The sequence below is a fragment of the Schistocerca serialis genome, unplaced genomic scaffold (assembly GCF_023864345.2).
Source record: "Schistocerca serialis cubense isolate TAMUIC-IGC-003099 unplaced genomic scaffold, iqSchSeri2.2 HiC_scaffold_1352, whole genome shotgun sequence".
Taxonomy (NCBI): domain Eukaryota; kingdom Metazoa; phylum Arthropoda; class Insecta; order Orthoptera; family Acrididae; genus Schistocerca; species Schistocerca serialis.
In genome coordinates, this window is record NW_026047572.1 from 1,559,587 (window position 1) to 1,578,023 (window position 18,437).

Below are 18,437 nucleotides of genomic sequence, written 5' to 3' on the forward strand. Positions count from 1 at the left end.
AAGTGGGAGCAGCAGGCAGGGGTACTATGACTCCCTTAAGGTAGCCAAATGCCTCGTCACCATGTAAATTTTTTTTTGAAAACTCGAGGATATTTTCGTTAAGGTAGCTCAGACAACGTTAAGATTTACATGTAGTGGCATATTGCTCCTGCAGGACTGACCACAGTAATAATTAAAGAGTGGAAAGAAAGAAAGTTGGTCGAGCAGCTGGCAGCAGCAACTATGACTCTCTTAAGGTAGCCAAATGCCTCGTCACTCGGCGAAATTTATTTGAAAACTCGAGGAAATCGTCGTTGAAGTAACTCAGACAACGGTAACATGGACAGGTGGTGGCGTATCGCTTCTGCAGGACTGGCCACAGTACGATTTAAAGGGAGGAAAGATTCAAAGAAGGGGGAGCAGCTGCCTGCAGTAACTATGACGCTCTTAAGGTAGCCAAATGCCTCGTCACTCGGCGAAATTTATTTGAAAACGCGAGGAAATCGTCGTTGAAGTAAATCAGACAACGGTAACATGCACAGGTGGTGGCGTATCGCTCTGCAGGACTGACCACAGTACGATTTAAAGGGAGGAAAGATTCAAAGAAGGGGGAGCAGCTGGCTGCAGTAACTATGACTCTCTTAAGGTAGCCAAATGCCTCGTCACTCGGCGAAATTTATTTTAAAACTCGAGGAAATCGTTGTTAAAGTAACTCAGACAACGGTAACATGGACAGGTGGTGGCGTATTGCTTCTGCAGGACTGACCACAGTACGATTTAAAGGGAGGAAGGATTCAAAGAAGGGGGAGCAGCTGGCTGCAGTAACTATGACGCTTATAAGGTAGCCAAATGCCTCGTCATCCGGCGAGGTACATATGCTAACTCGAGAGACTCGTAGTGGGAGTAACAGTGACGACGTTAACGTGGACATACAGTGGCACATCGGTTCCATAGGACAGGCCATACCAAGAATGATAGAGAGAATGGGCTTAGAAAAGTGGGAGCAGCAGGCAGGAGTACTATGACTCTCTTAAGGTAGCCAAATGAATCGTCACCATGTGAAATTTTTTGTTGAAAACTCGAGGATATCTTCGATAAGGTAGCTCATACAACGTTAAGGTTTACATGTAGTGGCATATTGCTCCTGCAGGACTGACCACAGTAATAATTAAAGAGTGGAAAGAAAGAAAGTTGGTCGTGCAGCTGGCAGCAGCAACTATGACTCTATTAAGGTAGCCAAATGCCTCGTCACTCGGCGAAATTTATTTGAAAACTCGAGGAAATCGTCGTTGAAGTAACTCAGACAACGGTAACATGGACAGGTGGTGGCGTATCGCTTCTGCAGGACTGGCCACAGTACGATTTAAAGGGAGGAAAGATTCAAAGAAGGGGGAGCAGCTGCCTGCAGTAACTATGACGCTCTTAAGGTAGCCAAATGCCTCGTCACTCGGCGAAATTTATTTGAAAACGCGACGAAATCGTCGTTGAAGTAAATCAGACAACGGTAACATGCACAGGTGGTGGCGTATCGCTCTGCAGGACTGACCACAGTACGATTTAAAGGGAGGAAAGATTCAAAGAAGGGGGAGCAGCTGGCTGCAGTAACTATGACTCTCTTAAGGTAGCCAAATGCCTCGTCACTCGGCGAAATTTATTTTAAAACTCGAGGAAATCGTTGTTAAAGTATCTTAGACAACGGTAACATGGACAGGTGGTGGCGTATTGCTTCTGCAGGACTGACCACAGTACGATTTAAAGGGAGGAAGGATTCAAAGAAGGGGGAGCAGCTGGCTGCAGTAACTATGACGCTTATAAGGTAGCCAAATGCCTCGTCATCCGGCGAGGTACATTTGCTAACTCGAGAGACTCGTAGTGGGAGTAACAGAGACGACGTTAACGTGGACATATAGTGGCACATCGGTTCTGTAGGACAGCCATAGCAAGAATGATAGAGAGAATGGGCTTAGAAAAGTGGGAGCAGCAGACAGGGGTACTATGACTCCCTTAAGGTAGCCAAATGCCTTGTCACCATGTAAATTTTTTTTTGAAAACTCGAGGATATTTTCGTTAAGGTAGCTCAGACAACGTTAAGGTTTACATGTAGTGGCATATTGCTCCTGCAGGACTGACCACAGTAATAATTAAAGAGTGGAAAGAAAGAAAGTTGGTCGAGCAGCTGGCAGCAGCAACTATGACTCTCTTAAGGTAGCCAAATGCCTCGTCACTCGGCGAAATTTATTTGAAAACTCGAGGAAATCGTCGTTGAAGTAACTCAGACAACGGTAACATGGACAGGTGGTGGCGTATTGCTTCTGCAGGACTGACCACAGTACGATTTAAAGGGAGGAAAGATTCAAAGAAGGGGGAGCAGCTGGCTGCAGTAACTATGACTCTCTTAAGGTAGCCAAATGCCTCGTCACTCGGCGAAATTTATTTTAAAACTCGAGGAAATCGTTGTTAAAGTAACTTAGACAACGGTAACATGGACAGGTGGTGGCGTATTGCTTCTGCAGGACTGACCACAGTACGATTTAAAGGGAGGAAGGATTCAGAGAAGGGGGAGCAGCTGGCTGCAGTAACTATGACGCTTATAAGGTAGCCAAATGCCTCGTCATCCGGCGAGGTACATTTGCTAACTCGAGAGACTCGTAGTGGGAGTAACAGAGACGACGTTAACGTGGACATATAGTGGCACATCGGTTCTGTAGGACAGCCATAGCAAGAATGATAGAGAGAATGGGCTTAGAAAAGTGGGAGCAGCAGACAGGGGTACTATGACTCCCTTAAGGTAGCCAAATGCTTTGTCACCATGTAAATTTTTTTTTGAAAACTCGAGGATATTTTCGTTAAGGTAGCTCAGACAACGTTAAGGTTTACATGTAGTGGCATATTGCTCCAGCAGGACTGACCACAGTAATAATTAAAGAGTGGAAAGAAAGAAAGTTGGTCGAGCAGCTGGCAGCAGCAACTATGACTCTCTTAAGGTAGCCAAATGCCTCGTCACTCGGCGAAATTTATTTGAAAACTCGAGGAAATCGTCGTTGAAGTAACTCAGACAACGGTAACATGGACAGGTGGTGGCGTATCGCTTCTGCAGGACTGACCACAGTACGATTTAAAGGGAGGAAGGATTCAAAGAAGGGGGAGCAGCTGGCTGCAGTAACTATGACGCTTATAAGGTAGCCAAATGCCTCGTCATCCGGCGAGGTACATTTGCTAACTCGAGAGACTCGTAGTGGGAGTAACAGAGACGACGTTAACGTGGACATATAGTGGCACATCGGTTCTGTAGGACAGCCATAGCAAGAATGATAGAGAGAATGGGCTTAGAAAAGTGGGAGCAGCAGGCAGGGGTACTATGACTCCCTTAAGGTAGCCAAATGCCTTGTCACCATGTAAATTTTTTTTTGAAAACTCGAGGATATTTTCGTTAAGGTAGCTCAGACAACGTTAAGGTTTACATGTAGTGGCATATTGCTCCTGCAGGACTGACCACAGTAATAATTAAAGAGTGGAAAGAAAGAAAGTTGGTCGAGCAGCTGGCAGCAGCAACTATGACTCTCTTAAGGTAGCCAAATGCCTCGTCACTCGGCGAAATTTATTTGAAAACTCGAGGAAATCGTCGTTGAAGTAACTCAGACAACGGTAACATGGACAGGTGGTGGCGTATCGCTTCTGCAGGACTGGCCACAGTACGATTTAAAGGGAGGAAAGATTCAAAGAAGGGGGAGCAGCTGCCTGCAGTAACTATGACGCTCTTAAGGTAGCCAAATGCCTCGTCACTCGGCGAAATTTATTTGAAAACGCGAGGAAATCGTCGTTGAAGTAAATCAGACAACGGTAACATGCACAGGTGGTGGCGTATCGCTCTGCAGGACTGACCACAGTACGATTTAAAGGGATGAAAGATTCAAAGAAGGGGTTGCAGCTGGCTGCAGTAACTATGACTCTCTTAAGGTAGCCAAATGCCTCGTCACTCGGCGAAATTTATTTGAAAACTCGAGGAAATCGTTGTTGAAGTAACTCAGACAACGGTAACATGGACAGGTGGTGGCGTATCGCTTCTGCAGGACTGTACACAGTACGATTTAAAGGGAGGAAGGATTCAAAGAAGGGGGAGCAGCTGGCTGCTGTAACTATGACGCTTATAAGGTAGCCAAATGCCTCGTCATCCGGCGAGGTACATTTGCTAACTCGAGAGACTCGTAGTGGGAGTAACAGAGACGACGTTAACGTGGACATATAGTGGCACATCGGTTCTGTAGGACAGCCATAGCAAGAATGATAGAGAGAATGGGCTTAGAAAAGTGGGAGCAGCAGGCAGGGGTACTATGACTCCCTTAAGGTAGCCAAATGCCTCGTCACCATGTAAATTTTTTTTTGAAAACTCGAGGATATTTTCGTTAAGGTAGCTCAGACAACGTTAAGATTTACATGTAGTGGCATATTGCTCCTGCAGGACTGACCACAGTAATAATTAAAGAGTGGAAAGAAAGAAAGTTGGTCGAGCAGCTGGCAGCAGCAACTATGACTCTCTTAAGGTAGCCAAATGCCTCGTCACTCGGCGAAATTTATTTGAAAACTCGAGGAAATCGTCGTTGAAGTAACTCAGACAACGGTAACATGGACAGGTGGTGGCGTATCGCTTCTGCAGGACTGACCACAGTACGATTTAAAGGGAGGAAAGATTCAAAGAAGGGGGAGCAGCTGCCTGCAGTAACTATGACGCTCTTAAGGTAGCCAAATGCCTCGTCACTCGGCGAAATTTATTTGAAAACGCGAGGAAATCGTCGTTGAAGTAAATCAGACAACGGTAACATGCACAGGTGGTGGCGTATCGCTCTGCAGGACTGACCACAGTACGATTTAAAGGGAGGAAAGATTCAAAGAAGGGGGAGCAGCTGGCTGCAGTAACTATGACTCTCTTAAGGTAGCCAAATGCCTCGTCACTCGGCGAAATTTATTTTAAAACTCGAGGAAATCGTTGTTAAAGTAACTCAGACAACGGTAACATGGACAGGTGGTGGCGTATTGCTCCTGCAGGACTGACCACAGTACGATTTAAAGGGAGGAAGGATTCAAAGAAGGGGGAGCAGCTGGCTGCAGTAACTATGACGCTTATAAGGTAGCCAAATGCCTCGTCATCCGGCGAGGTACATATGCTAACTCGAGAGACTCGTAGTGGGAGTAACAGTGACGACGTTAACGTGGACATACAGTGGCACATCGGTTCCATAGGACAGGCCATACCAAGAATGATAGAGAGAATGGGCTTAGAAAAGTGGGAGCAGCAGGCAGGAGTACTATGACTCTCTTAAGGTAGCCAAATGAATCGTCACCATGTGAAATTTTTTGTTGAAAACTCGAGGATATCTTCGATAAGGTAGCTCATACAACGTTAAGGTTTACATGTAGTGGCATATTGCTCCTGCAGGACTGACCACAGTAATAATTAAAGAGTGGAAAGAAAGAAAGTTGGTCGTGCAGCTGGCAGCAGCAACTATGACTCTCTTAAGGTAGCCAAATGCCTCGTCACTCGGCGAAATTTATTTGAAAACTCGAGGAAATCGTCGTTGAAGTAACTCAGACAACGGTAACATGGACAGGTGGTGGCGTATCGCTTCTGCAGGACTGGCCACAGTACGATTTAAAGGGAGGAAAGATTCAAAGAAGGGGGAGCAGCTGCCTGCAGTAACTATGACGCTCTTAAGGTAGCCAAATGCCTCGTCACTCGGCGAAATTTATTCGAAAACTCGAGGAAATCTTTGTTGAAGTAACTCAGACAACGGTAACATGGACAGGTGGTGGCGTATCGCTTCTGCAGGACTGGCCACAGTACGATTTAAAGGGAGGAAAGATTCAAAGAAGGGGGAGCAGCTGCCTGCAGTAACTATGACGCTCTTAAGGTAGCCAAATGCCTCGTCACTCGGCGAAATTTATTTGAAAACGCGAGGAAATCGTCGTTGAAGTAAATCAGACAACGGTAACATGCACAGGTGGTGGCGTATCGCTCTGCAGGACTGACCACAGTACGATTTAAAGGGAGGAAAGATTCAAAGAAGGGGGAGCAGCTGGCTGCAGTAACTATGACTCTCTTAAGGTAGCCAAATGCCTCGTCACTCGGCGAAATTTATTTGAAAACTCGAGGAAATCGTTGTTGAAGTAACTCAGACAACGGTAACATGGACAGGTGGTGGCGTATCGCTTCTGCAGGACTGTACACAGTACGATTTAAAGGGAGGAAGGATTCAAAGAAGGGGGAGCAGCTGGCTGCTGTAACTATGACGCTTGTAAGGTAGCCAAATGCCTCGTCATCCGGCGAGGCACATTTGCTAACTCGAGAGACTCGTAGTGGGAGTAACAGAGACGACGTTAACGTGGACATATAGTGGCACATCGGTTCTGTAGGACAGCCATAGCAAGAATGATAGAGAGAATGGGCTTAGAAAAGTGGGAGCAGCAGGCAGGGGTACTATGACTCCCTTAAGGTAGCCAAATGCCTCGTCACCATGTAAATTTTTTTTTGAAAACTCGAGGATATTTTCGTTAAGGTAGCTCAGACAACGTTAAGATTTACATGTAGTGGCATATTGCTCCTGCAGGACTGACCACAGTAATAATTAAAGAGTGGAAAGAAAGAAAGTTGGTCGAGCAGCTGGCAGCAGCAACTATGACTCTCTTAAGGTAGCCAAATGCCTCGTCACTCGGCGAAATTTATTTGAAAACTCGAGGAAATCGTCGTTGAAGTAACTCAGACAACGGTAACATGGACAGGTGGTGGCGTATCGCTTCTGCAGGACTGGCCACAGTACGATTTAAAGGGAGGAAAGATTCAAAGAAGGGGGAGCAGCTGCCTGCAGTAACTATGACGCTCTTAAGGTAGCCAAATGCCTCGTCACTCGGCGAAATTTATTTGAAAACGCGAGGAAATCGTCGTTGAAGTAAATCAGACAACGGTAACATGCACAGGTGGTGGCGTATCGCTCTGCAGGACTGACCACAGTACGATTTAAAGGGAGGAAAGATTCAAAGAAGGGGGAGCAGCTGGCTGCAGTAACTATGACTCTCTTAAGGTAGCCAAATGCCTCGTCACTCGGCGAAATTTATTTTAAAACTCGAGGAAATCGTTGTTAAAGTAACTCAGACAACGGTAACATGGACAGGTGGTGGCGTATTGCTTCTGCAGGACTGACCACAGTACGATTTAAAGGGAGGAAGGATTCAAAGAAGGGGGAGCAGCTGGCTGCAGTAACTATGACGCTTATAAGGTAGCCAAATGCCTCGTCATCCGGCGAGGTACATATGCTAACTCGAGAGACTCGTAGTGGGAGTAACAGTGACGACGTTAACGTGGACATACAGTGGCACATCGGTTCCATAGGACAGGCCATACCAAGAATGATAGAGAGAATGGGCTTAGAAAAGTGGGAGCAGCAGGCAGGAGTACTATGACTCTCTTAAGGTAGCCAAATGAATCGTCACCATGTGAAATTTTTTGTTGAAAACTCGAGGATATCTTCGATAAGGTAGCTCATACAACGTTAAGGTTTACATGTAGTGGCATATTGCTCCTGCAGGACTGACCACAGTAATAATTAAAGAGTGGAAAGAAAGAAAGTTGGTCGTGCAGCTGGCAGCAGCAACTATGACTCTCTTAAGGTAGCCAAATGCCTCGTCACTCGGCGAAATTTATTTGAAAACTCGAGGAAATCGTCGTTGAAGTAACTCAGACAACGGTAACATGGACAGGTGGTGGCGTATCGCTTCTGCAGGACTGGCCACAGTACGATTTAAAGGGAGGAAAGATTCAAAGAAGGGGGAGCAGCTGCCTGCAGTAACTATGACGCTCTTAAGGTAGCCAAATGCCTCGTCACTCGGCGAAATTTATTTGAAAACGCGACGAAATCGTCGTTGAAGTAAATCAGACAACGGTAACATGCACAGGTGGTGGCGTATCGCTCTGCAGGACTGACCACAGTACGATTTAAAGGGAGGAAAGATTCAAAGAAGGGGGAGCAGCTGGCTGCAGTAACTATGACTCTCTTAAGGTAGCCAAATGCCTCGTCACTCGGCGAAATTTATTTTAAAACTCGAGGAAATCGTTGTTAAAGTATCTTAGACAACGGTAACATGGACAGGTGGTGGCGTATTGCTTCTGCAGGACTGACCACAGTACGATTTAAAGGGAGGAAGGATTCAAAGAAGGGGGAGCAGCTGGCTGCAGTAACTATGACGCTTATAAGGTAGCCAAATGCCTCGTCATCCGGCGAGGTACATTTGCTAACTCGAGAGACTCGTAGTGGGAGTAACAGAGACGACGTTAACGTGGACATATAGTGGCACATCGGTTCTGTAGGACAGCCATAGCAAGAATGATAGAGAGAATGGGCTTAGAAAAGTGGGAGCAGCAGACAGGGGTACTATGACTCCCTTAAGGTAGCCAAATGCCTTGTCACCATGTAAATTTTTTTTTGAAAACTCGAGGATATTTTCGTTAAGGTAGCTCAGACAACGTTAAGGTTTACATGTAGTGGCATATTGCTCCTGCAGGACTGACCACAGTAATAATTAAAGAGTGGAAAGAAAGAAAGTTGGTCGAGCAGCTGGCAGCAGCAACTATGACTCTCTTAAGGTAGCCAAATGCCTCGTCACTCGGCGAAATTTATTTGAAAACTCGAGGAAATCGTCGTTGAAGTAACTCAGACAACGGTAACATGGACAGGTGGTGGCGTATTGCTTCTGCAGGACTGACCACAGTACGATTTAAAGGGAGGAAAGATTCAAAGAAGGGGGAGCAGCTGGCTGCAGTAACTATGACTCTCTTAAGGTAGCCAAATGCCTCGTCACTCGGCGAAATTTATTTTAAAACTCGAGGAAATCGTTGTTAAAGTAACTTAGACAACGGTAACATGGACAGGTGGTGGCGTATTGCTTCTGCAGGACTGACCACAGTACGATTTAAAGGGAGGAAGGATTCAGAGAAGGGGGAGCAGCTGGCTGCAGTAACTATGACGCTTATAAGGTAGCCAAATGCCTCGTCATCCGGCGAGGTACATTTGCTAACTCGAGAGACTCGTAGTGGGAGTAACAGAGACGACGTTAACGTGGACATATAGTGGCACATCGGTTCTGTAGGACAGCCATAGCAAGAATGATAGAGAGAATGGGCTTAGAAAAGTGGGAGCAGCAGACAGGGGTACTATGACTCCCTTAAGGTAGCCAAATGCTTTGTCACCATGTAAATTTTTTTTTGAAAACTCGAGGATATTTTCGTTAAGGTAGCTCAGACAACGTTAAGGTTTACATGTAGTGGCATATTGCTCCAGCAGGACTGACCACAGTAATAATTAAAGAGTGGAAAGAAAGAAAGTTGGTCGAGCAGCTGGCAGCAGCAACTATGACTCTCTTAAGGTAGCCAAATGCCTCGTCACTCGGCGAAATTTATTTGAAAACTCGAGGAAATCGTCGTTGAAGTAACTCAGACAACGGTAACATGGACAGGTGGTGGCGTATCGCTTCTGCAGGACTGGCCACAGTACGATTTAAAGGGAGGAAAGATTCAAGGAAGGGGGAGCAGCTGCCTGCAGTAACTATGACGCTCTTAAGGTAGCCAAATGCCTCGTCACTCGGCGAAATTTATTTGAAAACGCAAGGAAATCGTCGTTGAAGTAAATCAGACAACGGTAACATGCACAGGTGGTGGCGTATCGCTCTGCAGGACTGACCACAGTACGATTTAAAGGGAGGAAAGATTCAAAGAAGGGGGAGCAGCTGGCTGCAGTAACTATGACTCTCTTAAGGTAGCCAAATGCCTCGTCACTCGGCGAAATTTATTTTAAAACTCGAGGAAATCGTTGTTAAAGTAACTCAGACAACGGTAACATGGACAGGTGGTGGCGTATTGCTTCTGCAGGACTGACCACAGTACGATTTAAAGGGAGGAAGGATTCAAAGAAGGGGGAGCAGCTGGCTGCAGTAACTATGACGCTTATAAGGTAGCCAAATGCCTCGTCATCCGGCGAGGTACATATGCTAACTCGAGAGACTCGTAGTGGGAGTAACAGTGACGACGTTAACGTGGACATACAGTGGCACATCGGTTCCATAGGACAGGCCATACCAAGAAAGATAGAGAGAATGGGCTTAGAAAAGTGGGAGCAGCAGGCAGGAGTACTATGACTCTCTTAAGGTAGCCAAATGAATCGTCACCATGTGAAATTTTTTGTTGAAAACTCGAGGATATCTTCGATAAGGTAGCTCATACAACGTTAAGGTTTACATGTAGTGGCATATTGCTCCTGCAGGACTGACCACAGTAATAATTAAAGAGTGGAAAGAAAGAAAGTTGGTCGTGCAGCTGGCAGCAGCAACTATGACTCTCTTAAGGTAGCCAAATGCCTCGTCCCTCGGCGAAATTTATTTGAAAACTCGAGGAAATCGTCGTTGAAGTAACTCAGACAACGGTAACATGGACAGGTGGTGGCGTATCGCTTCTGCAGGACTGGCCACAGTACGATTTAAAGGGAGGAAAGATTCAAAGAAGGGGGAGCAGCTGCCTGCAGTAACTATGACGCTCTTAAGGTAGCCAAATGCCTCGTCACTCGGCGAAATTTATTTGAAAACGCGACGAAATCGTCGTTGAAGTAAATCAGACAACGGTAACATGCACAGGTGGTGGCGTATCGCTCTGCAGGACTGACCACAGTACGATTTAAAGGGAGGAAAGATTCAAAGAAGGGGGAGCAGCTGGCTGCAGTAACTATGACTCTCTTAAGGTAGCCAAATGCCTCGTCACTCGGCGAAATTTATTTTAAAACTCGAGGAAATCGTTGTTAAAGTAACTTAGACAACGGTAACATGGACAGGTGGTGGCGTATTGCTTCTGCAGGACTGACCACAGTACGATTTAAAGGGAGGAAGGATTCAAAGAAGGGGGAGCAGCTGGCTGCAGTAACTATGACGCTTATAAGGTAGCCAAATGCCTCGTCATCCGGCGAGGTACATTTGCTAACTCGAGAGACTCGTAGTGGGAGTAACAGAGACGACGTTAACGTGGACATATAGTGGCACATCGGTTCTGTAGGACAGCCATAGCAAGAATGATAGAGAGAATGGGCTTAGAAAAGTGGGAGCAGCAGACAGGGGTACTATGACTCCCTTAAGGTAGCCAAATGCCTTGTCACCATGTAAATTTTTTTTTGAAAACTCGAGGATATTTTCGTTAAGGTAGCTCAGACAACGTTAAGGTTTACATGTAGTGGCATATTGCTCCTGCAGGACTGACCACAGTAATAATTAAAGAGTGGAAAGAAAGAAAGTTGGTCGAGCAGCTGGCAGCAGCAACTATGACTCTCTTAAGGTAGCCAAATGCCTCGTCACTCGGCGAAATTTATTTGAAAACTCGAGGAAATCGTCGTTGAAGTAACTCAGACAACGGTAACATGGACAGGTGGTGGCGTATCGCTTCTGCAGGACTGGCCACAGTACGATTTAAAGGGAGGAAAGATTCAAAGAAGGGGGAGCAGCTGCCTGCAGTAACTATGACGCTCTTAAGGTAGCCAAATGCCTCGTCACTCGGCGAAATTTATTTGAAAACGCAAGGAAATCGTCGTTGAAGTAAATCAGACAACGGTAACATGCACAGGTGGTGGCGTATCGCTCTGCAGGACTGACCACAGTACGATTTAAAGGGAGGAAAGATTCAAAGAAGGGGGAGCAGCTGGCTGCAGTAACTATGACTCTCTTAAGGTAGCCAAATGCCTCGTCACTCGGCGAAATTTATTTTAAAACTCGAGGAAATCGTTGTTAAAGTAACTCAGACAACGGTAACATGGACAGGTGGTGGCGTATTGCTTCTGCAGGACTGACCACAGTACGATTTAAAGGGAGGAAGGATTCAAAGAAGGGGGAGCAGCTGGCTGCTGTAACTATGACGCTTATAAGGTAGCCAAATGCCTCGTCATCCGGCGAGGTACATATGCTAACTCGAGAGACTCGTAGTGGGAGTAACAGTGACGACGTTAACGTGGACATACAGTGGCACATCGGTTCCATAGGACAGGCCATACCAAGAATGATAGAGAGAATGGGCTTAGAAAAGTGGGAGCAGCAGGCAGGAGTACTATGACTCTCTTAAGGTAGCCAAATGAATCGTCACCATGTGAAATTTTTTGTTGAAAACTCGAGGATATCTTCGATAAGGTAGCTCATACAACGTTAAGGTTTACATGTAGTGGCATATTGCTCCTGCAGGACTGACCACAGTAATAATTAAAGAGTGGAAAGAAAGAAAGTTGGTCGAGCAGCTGGCAGCAGCAACTATGACTCTCTTAAGGCAGCCAAATGCCTCGTCACTCGGCGAAATTTATTTGAAAACTCGAGGAAATCGTCGTTGAAGTAACTCAGACAACGGTAACATGGACAGGTGGTGGCGTATCGCTTCTGCAGGACTGGCCACAGTACGATTTAAAGGGAGGAAAGATTCAAAGAAGGGGCGCAGCTGCCTGCAGTAACTATGACGCTCTTAAGGTAGCCAAATGCCTCGTCACTCGGCGAAATTTATTTGAAAACGCGAGGAAATCGTCGTTGAAGTAAATCAGACAACGGTAACATGCACAGGTGGTGGCGTATCGCTCTGCAGGACTGACCACAGTACGATTTAAAGGGAGGAAAGATTCAAAGAAGGGGGAGCAGCTGGCTGCAGTAACTATGACTCTCTTAAGGTAGCCAAATGCCTCGTCACTCGGCGAAATTTATTTTAAAACTCGAGGAAATCGTTGTTAAAGTAACTCAGACAACGGTAACATGGACAGGTGGTGGCGTATTGCTTCTGCAGGACTGACCACAGTACGATTTAAAGGGAGGAAGGATTCAAAGAAGGGGGAGCAGCTGGCTGCAGTAACTATGACGCTTATAAGGTAGCCAAATGCCTCGTCATCCGGCGAGGTACATTTGCTAACTCGAGAGACTCGTAGTGGGAGTAACAGAGACGACGTTAACGTGGACATATAGTGGCACATCGGTTCTGTAGGACAGCCATAGCAAGAGTGATAGAGAGAATGGGCTTAGAAAAGTGGGAGCAGCAGGCAGGGGTACTATGACTCCCTTAAGGTAGCCAAATGCCTCGTCACCATGTAAATTTTTTTTTTGAAAACTCGAGGATATTTTCGTTAAGGTAGCTCAGACAACGTTAAGGTTTACATGTAGTGGCATATTGCTCCTGCAGGACTGACCACAGTAATAATTAAAGAGTGGAAAGAAAGAAAGTTGGTCGAGCAGCTGGCAGCAGCAACTATGACTCTCTTAAGGCAGCCAAATGCCTCGTCAGTCGGCGAAATTTATTTGAAAACTCGAGGAAATCGTCGTTGAAGTAAATCAGACAACGGTAACATGCACAGGTGGTGGCGTATCGCTCTGCAGGACTGACCACAGTACGATTTAAAGGGAGGAAAGATTCAAAGAAGCGGGAGCAGCTGGCTGCAGTAACTATGACTCTCTTAAGGTAGCCAAATGCCTCGTCACTCGGCGAGATTTATTTGAAAACTCGAGGAAATCGTCGTTGAAGTAAATCAGACAACGGTAACATGCACAGGTTGTGGCGTATCGCTCTGCAGGACTGACCACAGTACGATTTAAAGGGAGGAAAGATTCAAAGAAGGGGGAGCAGCTGGCTGCAGTGACTATGACTCTCTTAAGGTAGCCAAATGCCTCGTCACTCGGCGAAATTTATTTGAAAACTCGAGGAAATCGTTGTTGTGGTAACTCAGTCAACGGTAAAATGGACAGGTGGTGGCGTATCGCTTCTGCAGGACTGACCACAGTACGATTTAAAGGGAGGAAAGATTCAAAGAAGGGGGAGCAGCTGCCTGCAGTAACTATGACGCTCTTAAGGTAGCCAAATGCCTCGTCACTCGGCGAAATTTATTTGAAAACGCGAGGAAATCGTCGTTGAAGTAAATCAGACAACGGTAACATGCACAGGTGGTGGCGTATCGCTCTACAGGACTGACCACAGTACGATTTAAAGGGAGGAAAGATTCAAAGAAGGGGGAGCAGCTGGCTGCAGTAACTATGACTCTCTTAAGGTAGCCAAATGCCTCGTCACTCGGCGAAATTTATTTGAAAACTCGAGGAAATCGTTGTTAAAGTAACTCAGACAACGGTAACATGGACAGGTGGTGGCGTATTGCTTCTGCAGGACTGACCACAGTACGATTTAAAGGGAGGAAGGATTCAAAGAAGGGGGAGCAGCTGGCTGCAGTAACTATGACGCTTATAAGGTAGCCAAATGCCTCGTCATCCGGCGAGGTACATTTGCTAACTCGAGAGACTCGTAGTGGGAGTAACAGAGACGACGTTAACGTGGACATATAGTGGCACATCGGTTCTGTAGGACAGCCATAGCAAGAGTGATAGAGAGAATGGGCTTAGAAAAGTGGGAGCAGCAGGCAGGGGTACTATGACTCAATTAAGGTAGCCAAATGCCTCGTCACCATGTAAATTTTTTTTTGAAAACTCGAGGATATTTTCGTTAAGGTAGCTCAGACAACGTTAAGGTTTACATGTAGTGGCATATTGGTCCTGCAGGACTGACCACAGTAATAATTAAAGAGTGGAAAGAAAGAAAGTTGGTCGAGCAGCTGGCAGCAGCAACTATGACTCTCTTAAGGCAGCCAAATGCCTCGTCACTCGACGAAATTTATTTGAAAACTCGAGGAAATCGTCGTTGAAGTAAATCAGACAACGGTAACATGCACAGGTGGTGGCGTATCGCTCTGCAGGACTGACCACAGTACGATTTAAAGGGAGGAAAGATTCAAAGAAGCGGGAGCAGCTGGCTGCAGTAACTATGACTCTCTTAAGGTAGCCAAATGCCTCGTCACTCGGCGAGATTTATTTGAAAACTCGAGGAAATCGTCGTTGAAGTAAATCAGACAACGGTAACATGCACAGGTTGTGGCGTATCGCTCTGCAGGACTGACCACAGTACGATTTAAAGGGAGGAAAGATTCAAAGAAGGGGGAGCAGCTGGCTGCAGTGACTATGACTCTCTTAAGGTAGCCAAATGCCTCGTCACTCGGCGAAATTTATTTGAAAACTCGAGGAAATCGTTGTTGTGGTAACTCAGACAACGGTAACATGGACAGGTGGTGGCGTATCGCTTCTGCAGGACTGACCACAGTACGATTTAAAGGGAGGAAAGATTCAAAGAAGGGGGAGCAGCTGGCTGCAGTAACTATGACGCTTATAAGGTAGCCAAATGCCTCGTCATCCTGCGAGGTACATTTGCTAACTCGAGAGACTCGTAGTGGGAGTAACAGAGACGACGTTAACGTGGACATATAGTGGCACATCGGTTCTGTAGGACAGCCATAGCAAGAGTGATAGAGAGAATGGGCTTAGAAAAGTGGGAGCAGCAGGCAGGGGTACTATGACTCCCTTAAGGTAGCCAAATGCCTCGTAACCATGTAAATTTTTTTTTGAAAACTCGAGGATATTTTCGTTAAGGTAGCTCAGACAACGTTAAGGTTTACATGTAGTGGCATATTGCTCCTGCAGGACTGACCACAGTAATAATTAAAGAGTGGAAAGAAAGAAAGTTGGTCGAGCAGCTGGCAGCAGCAACTATGACTCTCTTAAGGCAGCCAAATGCCTCGTCACTCGGCGAAATTTATTTGAAAACTCGAGGAAATCGTCGTTGAAGTAACTCAGACAACGGTAACATGGACAGGTGGTGGCGTATCGCTTCTGCTGGACTGACCACAGTACGATTTAAAGGGAGGAAAGATTCAAAGAAGGGGCGCAGCTGCCCGCAGTAACTATGACGCTCTTAAGGTAGCCAAATGCCTCGTCACTCGGCGAAATTTATTTGAAAACGCGAGGAAATCGTCGTTGAAGTAAATCAGACAACGGTAACATGCACAGGTGGTGGCGTATCGCTCTGCAGGACTGACCACAGTACGATTTAAAGGGAGGAAAGATTCAAAGAAGGGGGAGCAGCTGGCTGCAGTAACTATGACTCTCTTAAGGTAGCCAAATGCCTCGTCACTCGGCGAAATTTATTTTAAAACTCGAGGAAATCGTTGTTAAAGTAACTCAGACAACGGTAACATGGACAGGTGGTGGCGTATTGCTTCTGCAGGACTGACCACAGTACGATTTAAAGGGAGGAAGGATTCAAAGATGGGGGAGCAGCTGGCTGCAGTAACTATGACGCTTATAAGGTAGCCAAATGCCTCGTCATCCGGCGAGGTACATTTGCTAACTCGAGAGACTCGTAGTGGGAGTAACAGAGACGACGTTAACGTGGACATATAGTGGCACATCGGTTCTGTAGGACAGCCATAGCAAGAGTGATAGAGAGAATGGGCTTAGAAAAGTGGGAGCAGCAGGCAGGGGTACTATGACTCCCTTAAGGTAGCCAAATGCCTCGTCACCATGTAAATTTTTTTTTGAAAACTCGAGGATATTTTCGTTAAGGTAGCTCAGACAACGTTAAGGTTTACATGTAGTGGCATATTGCTCCTGCAGGACTGACCACAGTAATAATTAAAGAGTGGAAAGAAAGAAAGTTGGTCGAGCAGCTGGCAGCAGCAACTATGACTCTCTTAAGGCAGCCAAATGCCTCGTCACTCGGCGAAATTTATTTGAAAACTCGAGGAAATCGTCGTTGAAGTAAATCAGACAACGGTAACATGCACAGGTGGTGGCGTATCGCTCTGCAGGACTGACCACAGTACGATTTAAAGGGAGGAAAGATTCAAAGAAGGGGGAGCAGCTGCCTGCAGTAACTATGACGCTCTTAAGGTAGCCAAATGCCTCGTCACTCGGCGAAATTTATTTGAAAACGCGAGGAAATCGTCGTTGAAGTAAATCAGACAACGGTAACATGCACAGGTGGTGGCGTATCGCTCTGCAGGACTGACCACAGTACGATTTAAAGGGAGGAAAGATTCAAAGAAGGGGGAGCAGCTGGCTGCAGTAACTATGACTCTCTTAAGGTAGCCAAATGCCTCGTCACTCGGCGAAATTTATTTTAAAACTCGAGGAAATCGTTGTTAAAGTAACTCAGACAACGGTAACATGGACAGGTGGTGGCGTATTGCTTCTGCAGGACTGACCACAGTACGATTTAAAGGGAGGAAGGATTCAAAGAAGGGGGAGCAGCTGGCTGCAGTAACTATGACGCTTATAAGGTAGCCAAATGCCTCGTCATCCGGCGAGGTACATTTGCTAACTCGAGAGACTCGTAGTGGGAGTAACAGAGACGACGTTAACGTGGACATATAGTGGCACATCGGTTCTGTAGGACAGCCATAGCAAGAGTGATAGAGAGAATGGGCTTAGAAAAGTGGGAGCAGCAGGCAGGGGTACTATGACTCCCTTAAGGTAGCCAAATGCCTCGTCACCATGTAAATTTTTTTTTGAAAACTCGAGGATATTTTCGTTAAGGTAGCTCAGACAACGTTAAGGTTTACATGTAGTGACATATTGCTCCTGCAGATCTGACCACAGTAATAATTAAAGAGTGGAAAGAAAGAAAGTTGGTCGAGCAGCTGGCAGCAGCAACTATGACTCTCTTAAGGCAGCCAAATGCCTCGTCACTCGGCGAAATTTATTTGAAAACTCGAGGAAATCGTCGTTGAAGTAAATCAGACAACGATAACATGCACAGGTGGTGGCGTATCGCTCTGCAGGACTGACCACAGTACGATTTAAAGGGAGGAAAGATTCAAAGAAGCGGGAGCAGCTGGCTGCAGTAACTATGACTCTCTTAAGGTAGCCAAATGCCTCGTCACTCGGCGAGATTTATTTGAAAACTCGAGGAAATCGTCGTTGAAGTAAATCAGACAACGGTAACATGCACAGGTTGTGGCGTATCGCTCTGCAGGACTGACCACAGTACGATTTAAAGGGAGGAAAGATTCGAAGAAGGGGGAGCAGCTGGCTGCAGTGACTATGACTCTCTTAAGGTAGCCAAATGCCTCGTCACTCGGCGAAATTTATTTGAAAACTCGAGGAAATCGTTGTTGTGGTAACTCAGACAACGGTAACATGGACAGGTGGTGGCGTATCGCTTCTGCAGGACTGACCACAGTACGATTTAAAGGGAGGAAAGATTCAAAGAAGGGGGAGCAGCTGCCTGCAGTAACTATGACGCTCTTAAGGTAGCCAAATGCCTCGTCACTCGGCGAAATTTATTTGAAAACGCGAGGAAATCGTCGTTGAAGTAAATCAGACAACGGTAACATGCACAGGTGGTGGCGTATCGCTCTGCAGGACTGACCACAGTACGATTTAAAGGGAGGAAAGATTCAAAGAAGGGGGAGCAGCTGGCTGCAGTAACTATGACTCTCTTAAGGTAGCCAAATGCCTCGTCACTCGGCAAAATTTATTTTAAAACTCGAGGAAATCGTTGTTGAAGTAACTCAGACAACGGTAACATGGACAGGTGGTGG